This window comes from Elephas maximus, chromosome 1 (assembly GCF_024166365.1).
Source record: "Elephas maximus indicus isolate mEleMax1 chromosome 1, mEleMax1 primary haplotype, whole genome shotgun sequence".
NCBI lineage: Eukaryota > Metazoa > Chordata > Mammalia > Proboscidea > Elephantidae > Elephas > Elephas maximus.
In genome coordinates this window covers 74140941-74156174 of record NC_064819.1, presented here as the reverse complement: position 1 = coordinate 74156174, position 15234 = coordinate 74140941, and the positions used below count along the sequence as shown (strand labels likewise).

At 42.7% G+C, this 15234-nt stretch overlaps 1 non-coding gene across 1 annotated transcript; it reads right to left on the bottom strand.

Annotated features, from left to right (window-relative positions):
* Positions 1–5470: 5470 nt before the first annotated feature.
* Positions 5471–5543, bottom strand: TRNAA-AGC (transfer RNA alanine (anticodon AGC)). Its single transcript has one exon. It is a non-coding gene; the product is annotated as a tRNA-Ala (tRNA).
* Between the last annotated feature and the right edge of the window lie 9691 nt (positions 5544–15234).

Genomic DNA, 15234 nt, shown 5'->3' with positions numbered 1-15234 from the left:
GATTCCGTGGTCCTCCAGATGTCCCAGTCTGCATTCTAATTGCTCGAGTCTGCTCCTCTGACTTCCTATTGCATTGTCTAATTCTGTTATTTTATTGTTAATCTTTTGGATTTCTACATGTTGTCTCTCTATGGATACTTGCAACTTATTAATTTTTCCACTATGTTCTTAAATAATCTTTTTGAGTTCTTCAACAGTTTTATCGGTGTGTTCCTTGGCTTTTTCTGCAGTTATCCTAATTTCATTTGTGATATCTTTAAGCATTCTGTAAATTAGTTTTTTATATTCTGTATCTGATAATTCCAGGATTGTATCTTCATTTGGGAAAGATTTTGATTCTTTTGTTTGGGGGGTTGGAGAAGCTGTCATGGTCTGCTTCTTTAAGTGGTTTGATATGGATTGTTGTCTCCGAGCCATCACTGGGAAACTAGTTTTTCCAGAAAATCTGCTGCATCCAGTCCGAATCCCGGCGAGACAGTTCCCCGGCTGGGACACTGCTCTTCCTGCTCCAAGACCAGTCACTGCCTCCCGGGGACTTCTCCTACCGGCTGCGTCCCACGCCGCCCACGAAACCAGCTGGTCTCCCTCCCGGGGTTAGTTCAGGGGGGTGGAGCAGCTCTCTGTGCTTGTGCCGTACCCGACAGGTACGCTGGCTCCAGGCTCTGGAAACAATCGCTGCTTCCCCGTATTAGTTCGTTCTCCGTCTCTAAATCTGTGTTTGTTGTTCAGGGTTCGTAGATTGTTATGTATGTGATCGATTCACTTGTTTTTCCGTGTCTTTGTTGTAAGAGGGATCCAAGGTAGCGTCTGCCTAGTCCACCATCTTGGCTCCGCCCCAGGATCACTTTTGAAAGAAGTTCATTATTTCCTGGATTTGAGTTCAGAAGAGAAGCTCTGAGTTAGTGGGTGTTTACCAAGAAATGGCAAAACTAGAGAAAGCAGGCATCCATTCCATTACCTCTGAGTGCAAAGCAAACACTCCATCATTTCACTTCATTGGCCATCCTCTTGCTTTCAAATTGACCTATGATCACTCAAGATGTGATGTGCCCTGACAATTACATGGGTCTACTATGGCCCACAATGAAACTCAAGCCCACTAAAAAGGAACCAGGATCCAAGTGAGGGCAGAGCAATTCAGACACAGCCTCAGACACAAATGGGATGAACACCACTGTTTCTCTCAGAGAATGTGGACAAAAGGACACCTAATAAAAGTTGGTGTGAGAAAATTTCCTGTGGAAAGCTTAGAGCCCACTACAAGTTTACTTTCTTGATTTGCATAAAGGAAGACACATGTTCTAGCTGGGTGGGATCTTCAGTCAGAGCTACTTGGCTTTCTTAAAGTTTATGCTACTGTGTTTCAGAAAAGAAGGTTTTGATTGTCACTTGATTTAGGAAATGTCACAGCCCTGGAGGAGGAAATGGGCAGCCCCTCAGGCCCACATATCTGTACAATCATCCTTCCCAGTGTGGCCAAGATGGATAGATAGGGCTTGATCTGTTGACCTATTTTCCAGAGAAAGGCAGGATCAAGGTAGGAAAACCTTAAGGTAACAGGAGAAGGATAAGTTGAGGGAGGGGCAGGAGAATTTTAAGACATCTTAAACCTATGGAAATCAGGGCTTTTCCTCAGAGTTAGTTTTGAAGGAAAGGTTGACAGAGAGAACACTGATACTCCAAGGTCACAATCCCTTTTGATCCTAGTTATCTGTGAGGATTTTTAGGCAAAAATCACAGCAAAGGTCTTTCTTTCTCCTGGATTGTAGGAGAAGCTTCTTTCCTTCCTGAGATCAATAGATAAGAATTCTGGTGAACATGCCTTTCAAATTTAGGATCTAAAATTGCCATATTGACCGCTTGTTTCCCTTCACCGTACAAATCTTATTGCTACTTTAATCTTGATCTTCCTAGATATCATCTTTTTTCCTGAGGCCTTTCTATGTGATCAAATTATGCTGTCTGAATAGAATGGAGGACAAAGGCCATCTTTGTTTTTTAGTAGGGTCATTATGAATTGACTGGATGGTAATGGATTTTGTTTTGTTTGTTTATTTCTTCAGTAGTATTTCTTGGAGCACTGGTGGCCCCAGTGTTTAGTTGTTCAGCTGCTAACCAAGATGTCAGCATTTCGAGTCCTCCAGCTGCCACCTGGGAACCCTCCTGGACCATTCTACTCTGTTGGGTTTGGCTTTGGTTTTTATAGTTGGGCTTCCTGATTTTTCCAGAAAATGCTCAATTTCTGAAGACATTTTAGGATTCTTTCCTCACCTGGGAATATCAGGAACCTTAAAGGAAAGCCAGTTCTTTCCGGGAAGAGAACTGTCTTAGTTACCCAGTGCTACTGTAACCAAAATACCACAAGTGGGTGGCTTTAAAGAACATAAAATTATTGTCTTACAGTTTAGGAGGCTAGAAGTCTGAATTCAGGGCACCAGCTCTAGGGGAAGGCTCTTTCTCTGTTGCCTCTAGGGGCAGATCCTTGTCTCATGTTCTATACCTTATGCGTTCCTCATTCCTTGGTACTTTGGTGATCCTCACATGTGCTTCTGTCTTCCCCCATTTGTGCTGGCTTGTCTATGTGTCTATGTGACTCTTTACATCACTCAGAAGTAATTAGGTTTAGGATACACCCTAATTAACATAACCAAGAAAACCCTATTCCCAAATGGGATTACATCCATAGCTATAGGGGACTCCAACAAGTATTGGGAGGTGGTGAGCTTAATTTAGTCTGTAACAGGAACCCTGGTGGATTCTAATCTTCATCTGTAAATCCATTTGTCTAGTCCCTAATGAGCATCTATAATACAAGCTCTGTGCCAGAGACCAGTGTTGTACAGGGAAATGGCACCTAATACAGAAGTAGCTCCTATTGCTGTGGTCATGCTCTAGGTATTAATCCACCCAGGGAGTTTTCTAGTCCTCATTTTCCAAATGAAGAAACATGTGAAGGAGTTCCACCTCAGGCCTCCTATACCACCGTTCATCCAACTAAGCCAACAAACCTTTAGAGAAAGAAGCTTTCATAACCTCCAGTTGCCTTCATAGGTAAAAATCATTCTAATGACAGTGTTAGAGGACCTGGCTGGAGGAAGACAAGACTAAATGGCATCTTCAAGGTGACAAATTTCCTGTCTCTTCCTTTGCAAGCTGAGCACACCACCTTCAACTTCTAATCTCTTTATTTTCTTATTATTTACTATTTTATATCTTCACCATATTTGGAGGCATTTTTCTTCTTGGTTCTTGTCTGTTTCTCCCCCTCCCCCCACTGTGAATTAGGATGTAGCTCTATGAAGTGTGTGGAGCCCCAGTGGTGCAGTGGTTAAGAGCTCAGGCTGCTAACAGGTGTTTGAATCTACCTGCCACTCCTTGAAAACCCTATGGAGCAGTATAACGTCACTATGAGTGGGAATCGACTCAATGGCAATAGATTTCTACATGGATGGGATTTTTGTGGGTTATTCACTCTTGAAATTCTTGCTCCCAGAACAGACCCTAACACAAGATATGTACTCAAGAAATATTTGTCGGCTGAATAAATGAATGTATGACTTTAAAAATTCTTGCACCCACATCTGCAGGTTGGGCACCATCAAAGCCAAAGCTGGGAGAGAAAGTTCTGTTTCCTTCATGAGATGGTGAGGAAGATAAAGGATAAAACCCGGCTTGCAGTTTACTGGGGAAATCGAAACCACTTTATTCTTCCATTTTATTCAAACCCATTACAGCCTCAAAAGACTACAAAATTCAGCGATTCCCAGTGAATAATGGGGCCAGTTTCCAAACCATTATTTGACAGGATTTGTTTGGTGCTTTTATGGTGTTGGGAGTCCCCGTGGCACAGCGGTTTAGAGTTCGGCTGCTAAAGGAAAGGTTGACATTTTGAATCCACCAGCAGCTCCTTGGAAACCCTATGTGCCAGTTCTACTCTGTCTCTGAGTGGGAATCACCTCGATGGAAATGTTCTTTTGTGTGTGTGTGGTGCATTTTTCTGTGGACTGTGAAAAGAGGAATACATTCCCTTCCAGAGTCTTGAACTCAGGACCTTCAGATTATGAGATTGAGATGCTGCTGGCTTCACCAAGAGTGCACCTCTTTGAGGAAGGCTCACTGAGGAACTGAGATATACAATCTTAGTCTCCAAGAGACTGTTTGGCCCATTTCCAGTTTTCTAAAATCATAATCATTGCTGTATAAAGTCACTCCATCTAAGCCAATGACACCCAGGAAAATTCCACCAAGAGGGGGTGTGAAGTCCACACCAGGTGATAGGACCCTGTGGGCTGTGGGACCTGGGACAATTGTGTCTGCCTTTTTACTCTGATGTTCCAAAGATCTGGATCTTACACCCTCAGAGATCTCAATCTCCCTTTCACCTTCCACAGTCTCCGTTGTTGACATGAAACATAAAAGGAGGTCTGTTAGCATTAGCTGACTGACTGACTGACTGACTGGCTGGCTGGCTGGCTGGCTGGCTGGCTGGCTGGCTGGCTGGCTGGCTGGCTGGCTGGCTGGCTGGCTGGCTGGCTGGCTGGCTGGCTGGCTGGGCAGACTGACTGACTGACTGACTGACTGACTGACTGACTGACTGACTGACTGACTGACTGACTGACTGACTGACTGACTGACTGACTGACTGACTGACTGAAAGAAAGAATAAACAGTTCCCAACTTTATCTCCACTCCATACTTCCTCCTTTACTCTATACCTCCACTTGCATTTATGTGGCTAGCTACATTTCCTTTTTAACACCCCAAACTGAACTTATAATCATATCTTTCATGTTTTTTTTTCCCAAGATTATGCATCAGTGATTCTGCTAAGAGATTTATAATGATTTTATTCAGTCCAGTTGCATTTTGGAAACGAAACTATGCATCATAATCTACACTTACCAATTAAAGGGAGGTTGGAGAGTGTCCACTATGGACACAGTGGTCTATCTCTTAGTTCAGTCTCAAAGTTCATGGAGTGTTGCTTAGGATGGGAGACACACATTCGTAGCTCTGAGGTGCATCCTGGAGTTCAGACAAATTTATAGGTTCAGAAAACTCTATGGGTTAGAGTTCTTGAACTCCTATCCTCTACAGTCTCAGAAGTCCATTCGTGTTGCTGGGGTTCCCCTTTTCAGTCCTCTAGCCAAGAAACTGGGGCTTTAATTCCTAGGCTCTGCCCTGCACTCTTCAGGCCTGTGACTGCATTTAGGGCCAAGAGGGAGGAAGAAAAGAGAGAAAAATAGGAACTGGACATGCAACGCCCTCTTGAAATCACAGCTTCTCTGAAAAAACAAAGTATAAAACTCTACCTCTATGTATTGTAAGTGCTCATAAGTAATAAAACTGAAGAAATGTATTGTAAGTGCTCATAAGTAATAAAACTGAAGAAGCATGTACTTAGACATCTAATTTCAAAGAGTTCAGTATTTTCTCGTTTTTCAAAGGTCAAAGTCTGAAATGCAAAATTTGGAGAATGCGGGTGTCGATCCCACTACCTCTCGCATGCTAAGCGAGCGCTCTACCACTTGAGCTAATTCCCCATACGGTACCAACTACTTTTTCTTAGATTTACTCAGGAATCGAACTGCCGGTCCACACTCCAGTACGCACTATCTCCAGCAGTTCAGAGTACCAGGCTTTTCCAGGTCATTATAGCAGAACCATACGGATCCTTGGTGGTACAGTGCTTAAGCGGTCGGCTGATAACCGAAAGTTTTCAACACACCAGCGGCTCCGCAAGAGAATGATGCAGCAGCCTGGTTCCGCAAACATTTACAGCCTTGGAAATCCTGTGGGGGCGCTTCTACTCTGTCCTACAGAGTCTCCAAGGGTAGGAATCCACTGTAAGCGAATGGGTTTGGTTTTTAGTAGATTAAAATGAAACCCGGACTCAGCCCGAAATGGCCTGGGGCAAGAGCGTCTTGACTGCTCAGCCAGCTGTCCCGCTGGGGAGAAGAAAAGGACGCGGTGGCAAAGTTCAGGCGCCGCCAACATTTTATGCTTCTGATTTTCGAGAAAAGAGGACGCCCCAAATAGAAAGGATCAAGCCAGAACGGTCTAGCTATGTGGCACAGCTCTCTTAGGATGACCATCTGACTCTTTGAAAGGCGTGACTGTCATTTGCTCCCCGCAGCTGTGACCACCCATGACTAGGCAACGGGACAGCCTCTCCCCGATGCTGGAAGGGAAACCAAAAAACAGAACCTACTGCGGTCCAGTCGATTCCGACTCATAGAGACCCTATAGGGCAGAAAAGAACCAACCCGATGGACTTTGCAAAGAGCGCCTGGCGGATTCGAACTGCTGATCTTTTCATTAGCAACCATAGCACTTAAGCACTATGCCATCAGGGCTTCCGGAAGGTATATGGCTCCAGGTATGCCTGCTGGATTTCGAACCAAGATCTTACATTTCTTAGGCGAGCTTGGTCACCACTATAATCCGGAAACCCCTTAATTTGTGAGTTTCTTTTCTTTCTAATTTCTGAGAGATTTGGGTTCAATTCCCACTGAAGTGTGTGATGTAGAAATCGTATATCCCCATCATATGCGAGAACAGCAAAAGTCTCCACATTCTTACAGAAAGGAGCTATGGGGGTCATGAGGCAAGATCATACTAGACCGAAGGATTCAAGAGTGGACCTTGAGAAATGGCGGTGAGGATGGAATACAGGGCTGAGAGAACATTCTTTTGTGAGAAGAATACCTGTTGGACATTTCCGATCAGCACCTGATCTCTAAAATCTACATGATACTGCAAAAACTCAACTACAAAAAGACAAATAACCCTATTAAAAAATAGGCAAAAGATATGAAGAGACACTTCACTAAAGAAGACATTCAGATAGCTAGCAGATTCATGAGGAAATGTTCACAATCATTAGCCATTAGAGAATTGCAGATTAAAATTACAATGAGATTTCATCTTACTCCAACGAGGCTGGCATTAATGCAAAAAACAAAAATGACAAATTTTGGAGAGACTGTGGAGAGACTGGAACACTTACACACTGCTGGTGGGAATGTCGAATGGTACAACCACTTTGCAAATCGATTTGGCACTTCCTTAAAAGCTTAGAAATAGAACTACCATACGATCCAGCAATCCCACTCCTCAGAATATATCCTAGAGAAATAAGAGGTTTTACACAAACAGATACATGCACACCCATGTTTACTGCAGCACTGTTTGAATAGCAAAAAGATGGAAGCAACCAAGGTGCCCATCAATGGATGAATGGATAAATAAATTATGGTCTATTCACACAATGGAATACTACACATCCATAAAGAACAGTGAGGAATCTGTGAAACATTTCATAACATGGAGGAACCTGGAAGGCATTATGCTGAGTGAAATTAGTCAGTTCCAAAAGGACAAATATTGTATAAAACCACCAGTAAAAGAACTTGAAAAATACTTTAAACTGAGAAGAAAACATTGCACTCTTTGTCACCAGCCACTTTTGTGGCAATTACTCTCTGACCCTAACCACCCAGAGTTATGTCAGACCTCATCCCTGGCTCTCCTGAGCTGTGTCAAAACATCGCTGGCCACCTGAGGCCAGGTCATCAGGGAGGGGCCTTAGGCTTAAGAGTCTGCACGGCTACCTACGTTTCAGGCCATCTGATGTCTCTCTCTATTTGCCTCTGTCTCTCTCTCTAATCCTTTGGTACTAGATCACAGTCTAGAAGGACACTGATCTTCTTCATCATCTGCTCATGCAGACTTTTCCTATCACCCAGCCACCAAGAGCTACACAAATCAACTGCATACTGCCAGCCCCTGCTGCTCATGGACCCTGTGGATCTGTTCATTCTTCATATCCAAACCCATTGCTGTCAACCCTAAGTGACAGCGAGCTGCCCTACACGGTTTCCTAGGCTGTAATCTCTAAGGAAGCATTCTGCCACATTTTTCTCCCATGGAACAGCTGGTGGGTTTGAGCCACCAACATGTCGGTTAGCAGCCAAGCTACTAACCACTGGAAACCAGGCTCCTTTAATTCTGTATAATGGAGATTGTGACCTGAACTTACAGTTATCCATTTATAATGACCAGAAAGGATACAAGTATAGAGAAACATCAGGTAAGACCTGGGAGAGTTCCCTGCAAGGAACCCCAGGGATGTGCTTTTCCTTCTCCCATACATGGATGATCTGGGAGATCTCAGAAAGAATCCTCCAAAGTCCTGGGTTCCCTAATCATTGGGAACTCGATAAATATGCGTGACTTCAGCCTTAATGCATAATTATGATAGATTCAATCAATAAACGTGCATGACTGCATCAGGCCCCAACCTTCCTGAAGGTGTGGGGCTTCTGTAGTCCCTCCTTGCTTGGCTATTTTACAAAACAAAAGCAGCTTAATTTCTTGGAGTTATTTTCAAAACATCAGAGTCAAAGGGCCAAACCAAGTTTTTCATTCCACAATGAATACAGGAAAACCTTTGAATTGTACACTGCATATGGATGAATTCTACAGTGTATGACATACTTCATTAAAGCCATTAAAAATAAAAACTCAGTGGAAGAGTTAAAATGGAATTCATGAATAGTTCAGGCACACACACACAGCAGTAAAGGAAGAACAGAGGAACAGATAGGATAAATAGCAAAGAAAAATTAAAACAGGAGATTTAAACCTCAGTGTATCAGAAATCACATTAGATTTAAATGAACCAAATATGCATTTAATTACAGAGATCTTCAGAATAGATTAAAAATCAGATCCTGACTGCTTGCTCATAAGAAGAAACATACGTGAGACATAAAGACACAAGTTGAGCAAAAGGGGATAGGAAAGAATATACCATACAAATACTAAGCTTGAGAAAGCTGGCTTGGCTGTATTCATAATTGAAAAGTAATTTCCAGAAAACTTATAACAATGTCCACCACACAAAGTGTGACCTTTAAACACATACTAGGCCCAGAGAGCATGAAGCAGTATTTCAAGAGTTTCAGGCAACTAAGTAACTTCTAGGCTCCTTACCTTTCCATCCCACCCTCACAAACCAGGAATGGGCAGAAACTACAGCTAGAGAGTGGAGGAAGAGTTATGAAAAGAGCACATCCTCTATCTGTTCACGGATTTTCATTAGCAAGAAAAGGGAAATACCGAATTTCTCAGCGAAGATGGTTTACAACTTAACGTGATGATAGAATTTTTGTATGGACTAAGAATAAACAGAAAAGTTATTGAACCTCCTGAATTGAATCTTGGCCCATTGCAAAACTGAAAAGAAAGAGAACTCTTTTCATAGCTACACTCATGGATCCTGAGTATTCAAAATTCTGGTTTTATTTTGTTATGATTTTGTTTTAAATTATAAACCAGACAGCCCAGTACAGGGTCAGTCACAAGGCAGATGAAGATTCATAGGACAGTGGGCTTTCAAATTTGACAAACTGATTTGTATTCCTACTCTGAGCTGACTCTGTGTGAGTTTTGGCAATTTATCTACCTTCCATTTGCTGGTGATATAGTGGTTAAGAGCTATGACTGCTAACGAAAAGGTCTGCAGTTCTAATTCATCAGGCGCTTCTTGGAAACGGGGCAGTTCTCTTCTGTCCTACAGGGCCGCTCTGAGTTGCAATCACCTCGATGGCAATGGGTTTGTTTTTCTTTGATTTATTTGCTTCTGCATTGCCCGCTGCCAAACAGGATATGAACTCAGTGTCTCACAAATAAATATTTGGCTTTTACTACAAAAGCAGCTGGGGCCCTGGGTGCCCAGTGGTTAAGCTTTAGCCTGCTAATCAAAAGATCCACAGTTCAAATCCACCACCTGCTCCTTGGAAACCCTCTGTGGCAGGTCTACTCTGTCCTACAGGGATGCAATGAGGCGGAATCAACTTGAGGGCAATGAGTTTTTTTTTTTTTTTTATATTGGTTTAAAAAGCAACTATGATCATTTTTACTGGGCACCATTTTCTGGAAAAGAACAAAGAGGGCAGCTTACTTTACAAGCGCATCAAATAGGCAATTCCTTTTTCTGGAGACAGATCTTGAACTCAATGACAAACATTTCTACAATTTCACTTGGAAATGTTAACATCTGAACATCTCTATTGACCCTGAGCATTGTTTCTTCATAGGTAATAAAAAAGAGCTCAATGCACTCATTTTTTGCTGCCTCACCTCTCCCCACTTCTTCCTCCAGAATAGAGTTAAACCCACAAGCCAAGGCAGCCATTCTGTCCTCACCCCATGGACCTCAGTGCCACATTTATCACAGGTGCTTACCTTAGCAGTAGCATGGAGATGGATCTAGACTGGTCTTTCCATCAGGGCTTCCCAGGCCATATTTACATCTTTTGGAATTCCAGATGTCATGGTAAAATTAGTCTGCTGCCAAGGCTGCTGTAAGCTTGAGGCTTGGCAGGACAGAGGGCTCCCTGTGCAGAAAATCTAGCCCTTGAGGCACAACTTTCCTCTCTCACTGCCTGCTTCCATAACTAGATGATAAGCTGCCCTCCTTCAAATGATCTCAGTCTTAATTAAGGCTTATTGTAATAATGAGGGTGCACTGAGAGGACAGCAGATACATAAGCATTAGTATCTAGGGTTTGGGTATTTCCTGGACCTTATACTAACCAACACATCCCTTATTATCACACCGAAGGATTTGTGGTGAAACAGTATCTAAGGTACAAAATTAATCAGTTTTGAAATGGCCTGAACTGGGCTAAACTTTTTTAGAACCATTCTAAACTCATATGTATAATAAGTATGAGCTTCCATTGAAAACAGTTTTTGGAGCTTATCCCTGGTTACATTTAGGATATAAAGTCTTTAAACCAGCTCTCTTTTCAGTTTTGTAATCTAGATTTGTGGTTCTTAAATATGAATTCCAGTTATGGAGATTTTTATTCCCTATTTACGAGGGCACTGGCTTATATAAAAAGTATTGGAAGTGGGACTCGGGAAGCAACCCTTTAAAATTCACCCCTAGTATGTATTGTGAGACCTACTTTGAACATATAATGTTTAACCTTAATAATCCTTCTACCCTCAGAAAGAACGAACAAGCCCCTGATATGAACAAATATAATCAATTTCGGAGGGGAGTAGAGACATGGAATTGTTGCTGTGTGCAGTTGAGTCGATTCCAACTCATAGTGAGCCTGTAAGACAGAGTAGAACTACCCCACAGGGTTTCCTAGGCTGTAATCTTTACCAGAGCAGATCACCCAGGGATGGTCATGCATCTAGTCGGTAGAGGCCAAGGATGATGCTAAATATTCTCCAATGTGTAGGACAGGCTCCTAAAATAGAATTAATCTGGCCCCAAATGTCAATAGTGTGCAGACTGAGAAATCCTGATCTGAAGCGTCCATGCTGTGTTCTGCCAGGGACACACATTTATCTGCAGAGGCGGTGGCCCTGCATCTGGGTTAGCACTTGTTTGGCCACTCAGGGAAGTTCTACCAAGTAAATGTACATGTTCTTATTCTTGCAGGTCCTCAGACCTCTTTGTCTTTACCTTAGACAAAAAGCAATCTTCCTTATTCTAGTCTTGGGCTCTCTTTCTTAAGCCAGTCTTCCTCTTTAACAAAATTTTTCTACTTTCCTAACTTTTCAGCAACTTTCTATTTCCCCAATGGATTTTGGAAACTGGCAACAAAAAGCCTCAGGTGGCACTACTGTTTCTTCTCTGCCACAGACTGCCCCTTAAGTCTGAATGGGGACACTAAAAGGAGAAAATTTATTAATTTTAATAAATCTTCTGATAGAAATAATTTTTCTCTTCTTCCTGTGCAACGTTTTAGGCAGTCCTGCGACTTCTCCCACTCTAAGTAAAAGTCTCACCACAAATGAAAATTTTCAGCCCCTATGATATGGTTTATGAGTTGAAATTGATTTAAAGTTAAAAGTTCTCCACTCCCTGAGCTCTGTATTTTTTTTTCCCCCTTGGGGCGGGGGGGGAGGTGGCGGTAGTATATGCTTCTGTCTTCCCGCATTTGTGCTGGCTTGTCTATGTGTCTATGTGACTCTTTACATCACTCAGAAGTAATTAGGTTTAGGATACACCCTACACTAATGTGGCGTCATTAACATAATCAAGAAAACCCTATTCCCACATAGGATTACATCCATAGCTATAGGGGATTCCAACAAGTATTGGGAGGTGGTGAGCTTAATTTAGTCTGTAACAGGAACCCTGGTGGATTCTAATCTTCATCTGTAAATCCATTTGTTCAGTCCCTAATGAGCACCTATGATACAAGCTCTGTGCCAGAGACCAGTGTTGTACAGGGAAATGGCACCTAATACAGAAGTAGCTCCTATTGCTGTGGTCATGCTTTAGGTATTAATCTACCCAGGGAATTTTCTATTCCTCATTTTCCAAATGAAGAAACATGTGAAGGAGTTCCACCTCAGGCCTCCTATACTACCATTCATCCAACTAAGCCAACAAGCCTTTAGAGAAAGAAGCTCTCATAATCGCCAGTTGCCTTCATAGGTAAAAATCATTCTAATGACAGTGTTAGAGGACCTGGCTGGAGGAAGAAAAGACTAAATGGCATCTTCAAGGTGAAAAATTTCCTGTCTCTTCCTCTGCAAGCTGAGCACACCACCTTCAGCTTCTAATCTCTTCATTTTCTTATTATTTACTATTTTATATCTTCACCATATTTGGAGGCATTTTTCTTGTTGGTTCTTGTCTGTTTCTTCCCTCCCTGCCCCCGCACTGTGAATTAGGATGTAGCTCTACGAAGTGTGTGGAGCCCTAGTGGTGCAGTGGTTAAGAGCTCAGGCTGCTAACAGCTGTTTGAATCTACCTGCCACTCCTTGAAAACCCTATGGAGCAGTTCTTCTCTGTCTTATAGGGCTGCTATAAGTGGGAATTGACTCGATGGCAATGGATTTCTACATGGATGGGATTTTTGTGGGTTATTCACTCTTGAAATTCTTGCTCCCAGAACAGTCCCTGACACAAAATATGTACTCAAGAAATATTTGTCAGCTGAATAAATGAATGAATGACTTTAAAACATCTTGAACCCACATCTGCAGGTTGAGCACCATCAAAGCCGAAGTTGGGAGAGAAACTTCTGTTTCCTTCATGAGATGGTGAGGAAGAAAAAGGATAAAACCCGGCTTGCAGTTTATTGGGGAAATCGAAACCACTTTATTCTTCCATTTTATTCAAACCCCTGACAGCCTCAAAAGACTACAAAATTCAGCGTTTTTCAGTGAATAATGGGGCCAGTCTTCAAATCATTATTTGACAGCATTTGTCTGATGCTTTTAAGGTGTTGGAAGTCCCGGTTGCACAGTGGTTAAGAGTTCGGCTGCTAAAGGAAAGGTTGACATTTTGAATCCACCAGCGGCTCCTTGGAAACCCTATGTGCCAGTTCTACTCTGTCCCTGAGTGGAAGTCACCTCAATGGAATTTTTTTTTATTATTATTATTGTTTTGTTTTTACTGTGGTGCATTATTCTGTGGAGTGTGAAAAGAGGAATACATGCCCTTCCAGAGTCTTGAACTCAGGACCTTCAGATTATGAGATTGAGATGCTGCTGGCTTCACCAAGAGTGCACCTCTTTGAGCAAGGCTCACTGAGGAACTGAGATATACAATCTTAGTCTCCAAGAGACTGTTTGGCCAATTTCCAGTTTTCTAAAATCATAATCATTGCTGTATAAAGTCACTCCATCTAAGCCAATGATACCCGGAAGAATTCCACTACAGGGGGTGTGAAGTCCACACCAGGTGATAGGACCCTGTGGGCTGCGGGACCTCAGACAATTGTGTCCACCTTTTTACTCTGATGTTCCAATGATCTGGATCTTACACCCTCACAGATCTTAATCCCCCTTTCACCTTCCACAATCTCCTTTGTTGACATGAAACTTAAGAGGAGCTCTGTTAGCATTAGTTGACTGACGACTGACTGAGAGAAAGAATAAATAGTTCCCAACTTTATCTCCAGTCCAAACATCCTCCGTTACTCTATACCTCCACTTGCATTTATGTGACTAGCTCCATTTACTTTTTAACACACCAAACAGAACTTATAATACTGTCTTCCATGTTTTTTTTCAAGATTATGCGTCTGTGATTCCTTTAAGAGATTTATAATGATTGTATTCAGTCCAGTTGAATTTTGGGAACAAAACTATGAACCATAATTTACACTTACCAGTTAAAGGGAGATTGGATAGTATCCAGGATGGACGTGGGCAGTGGTCTATCTCTTAGTTCAGTCTCAAAGTTCATGGAGTGTTGCTTAGGATGGGAGACACACATTTTAGCTCTGAGGTGCATCCTAGAGTTCAGACAACTTTATAGGTTCAGACAACTCTATGGGTTAGAGTTCTTGAACTCCTATCCTCTACAGTCTCAGAAGTACTTTCTTGTTGCTTGGGGTTCCCCTTTTCAGTCCTCTAGCCAAGAAGCTGGGACTTTATTTCCTGGGCTCTGCCCTGCACTCCTCAGGTCTGTGACTGCATTTAGGGCCAAGAGATAGGAAGGGAGAAAAATAGGAACTGGACATGCAAAGCCCTCTTGAAATCACAGCCTCTCTGAAAAAACAAATTATAAAACTCTAGATCTATATATTGTAAGTGCCCATAAGTAATAAAACTGAAGGAGCATGCACTTAGACATCTAAATTCAAAGAGTTCAGTATTTTCTCGTTTTTCAATGGTCAAAGCCTGAAACACAAAATGGGAAGAATGTGGGTATCGATCTCTTTATCTGCCGCACGCTAAGCGAGCGCTTTATCACTAGAGCTATTTACCCACATGGCTGCACTGCTTCATCTTCCCTTATTTCAGGAATCGACCTGCCGGTCCACGCTGCAGTAGGCACTGTCTCCAGTAGTTCAGAGTACCAGGCTTTTCCAGGTCATTACAGCAGAACCATACGGATCCTTGGTGGTACAGTGCTTAAGCGGTCGGCTGACAATGGAAAGTTCTGAACACACCAGCGGCTCCGCAGGAGAATGATGTAGCAGCCTGCTTCCGCAAACATTTACAGCCTCGGAAATGCTGTGGGGCGGTTCTACTCTGTCCTATAGGGTCTCCAAGGGTAGGAATCCACCGTAAGCGAATGGGTTTGGTTTTCAGTAGATTAAAATGAAACCCGGACTCAGGCCGAAACGGCCTGGGGCAAAAGCGTCTTGACTGCTCAGGCAGCTGTCCCGCTGGGGAGAAGAAAAGGACGCGGTGGCAAAGCTCAGGCGCTGCCAACGTTTTATGCTTCGAATTTTCGAGAAG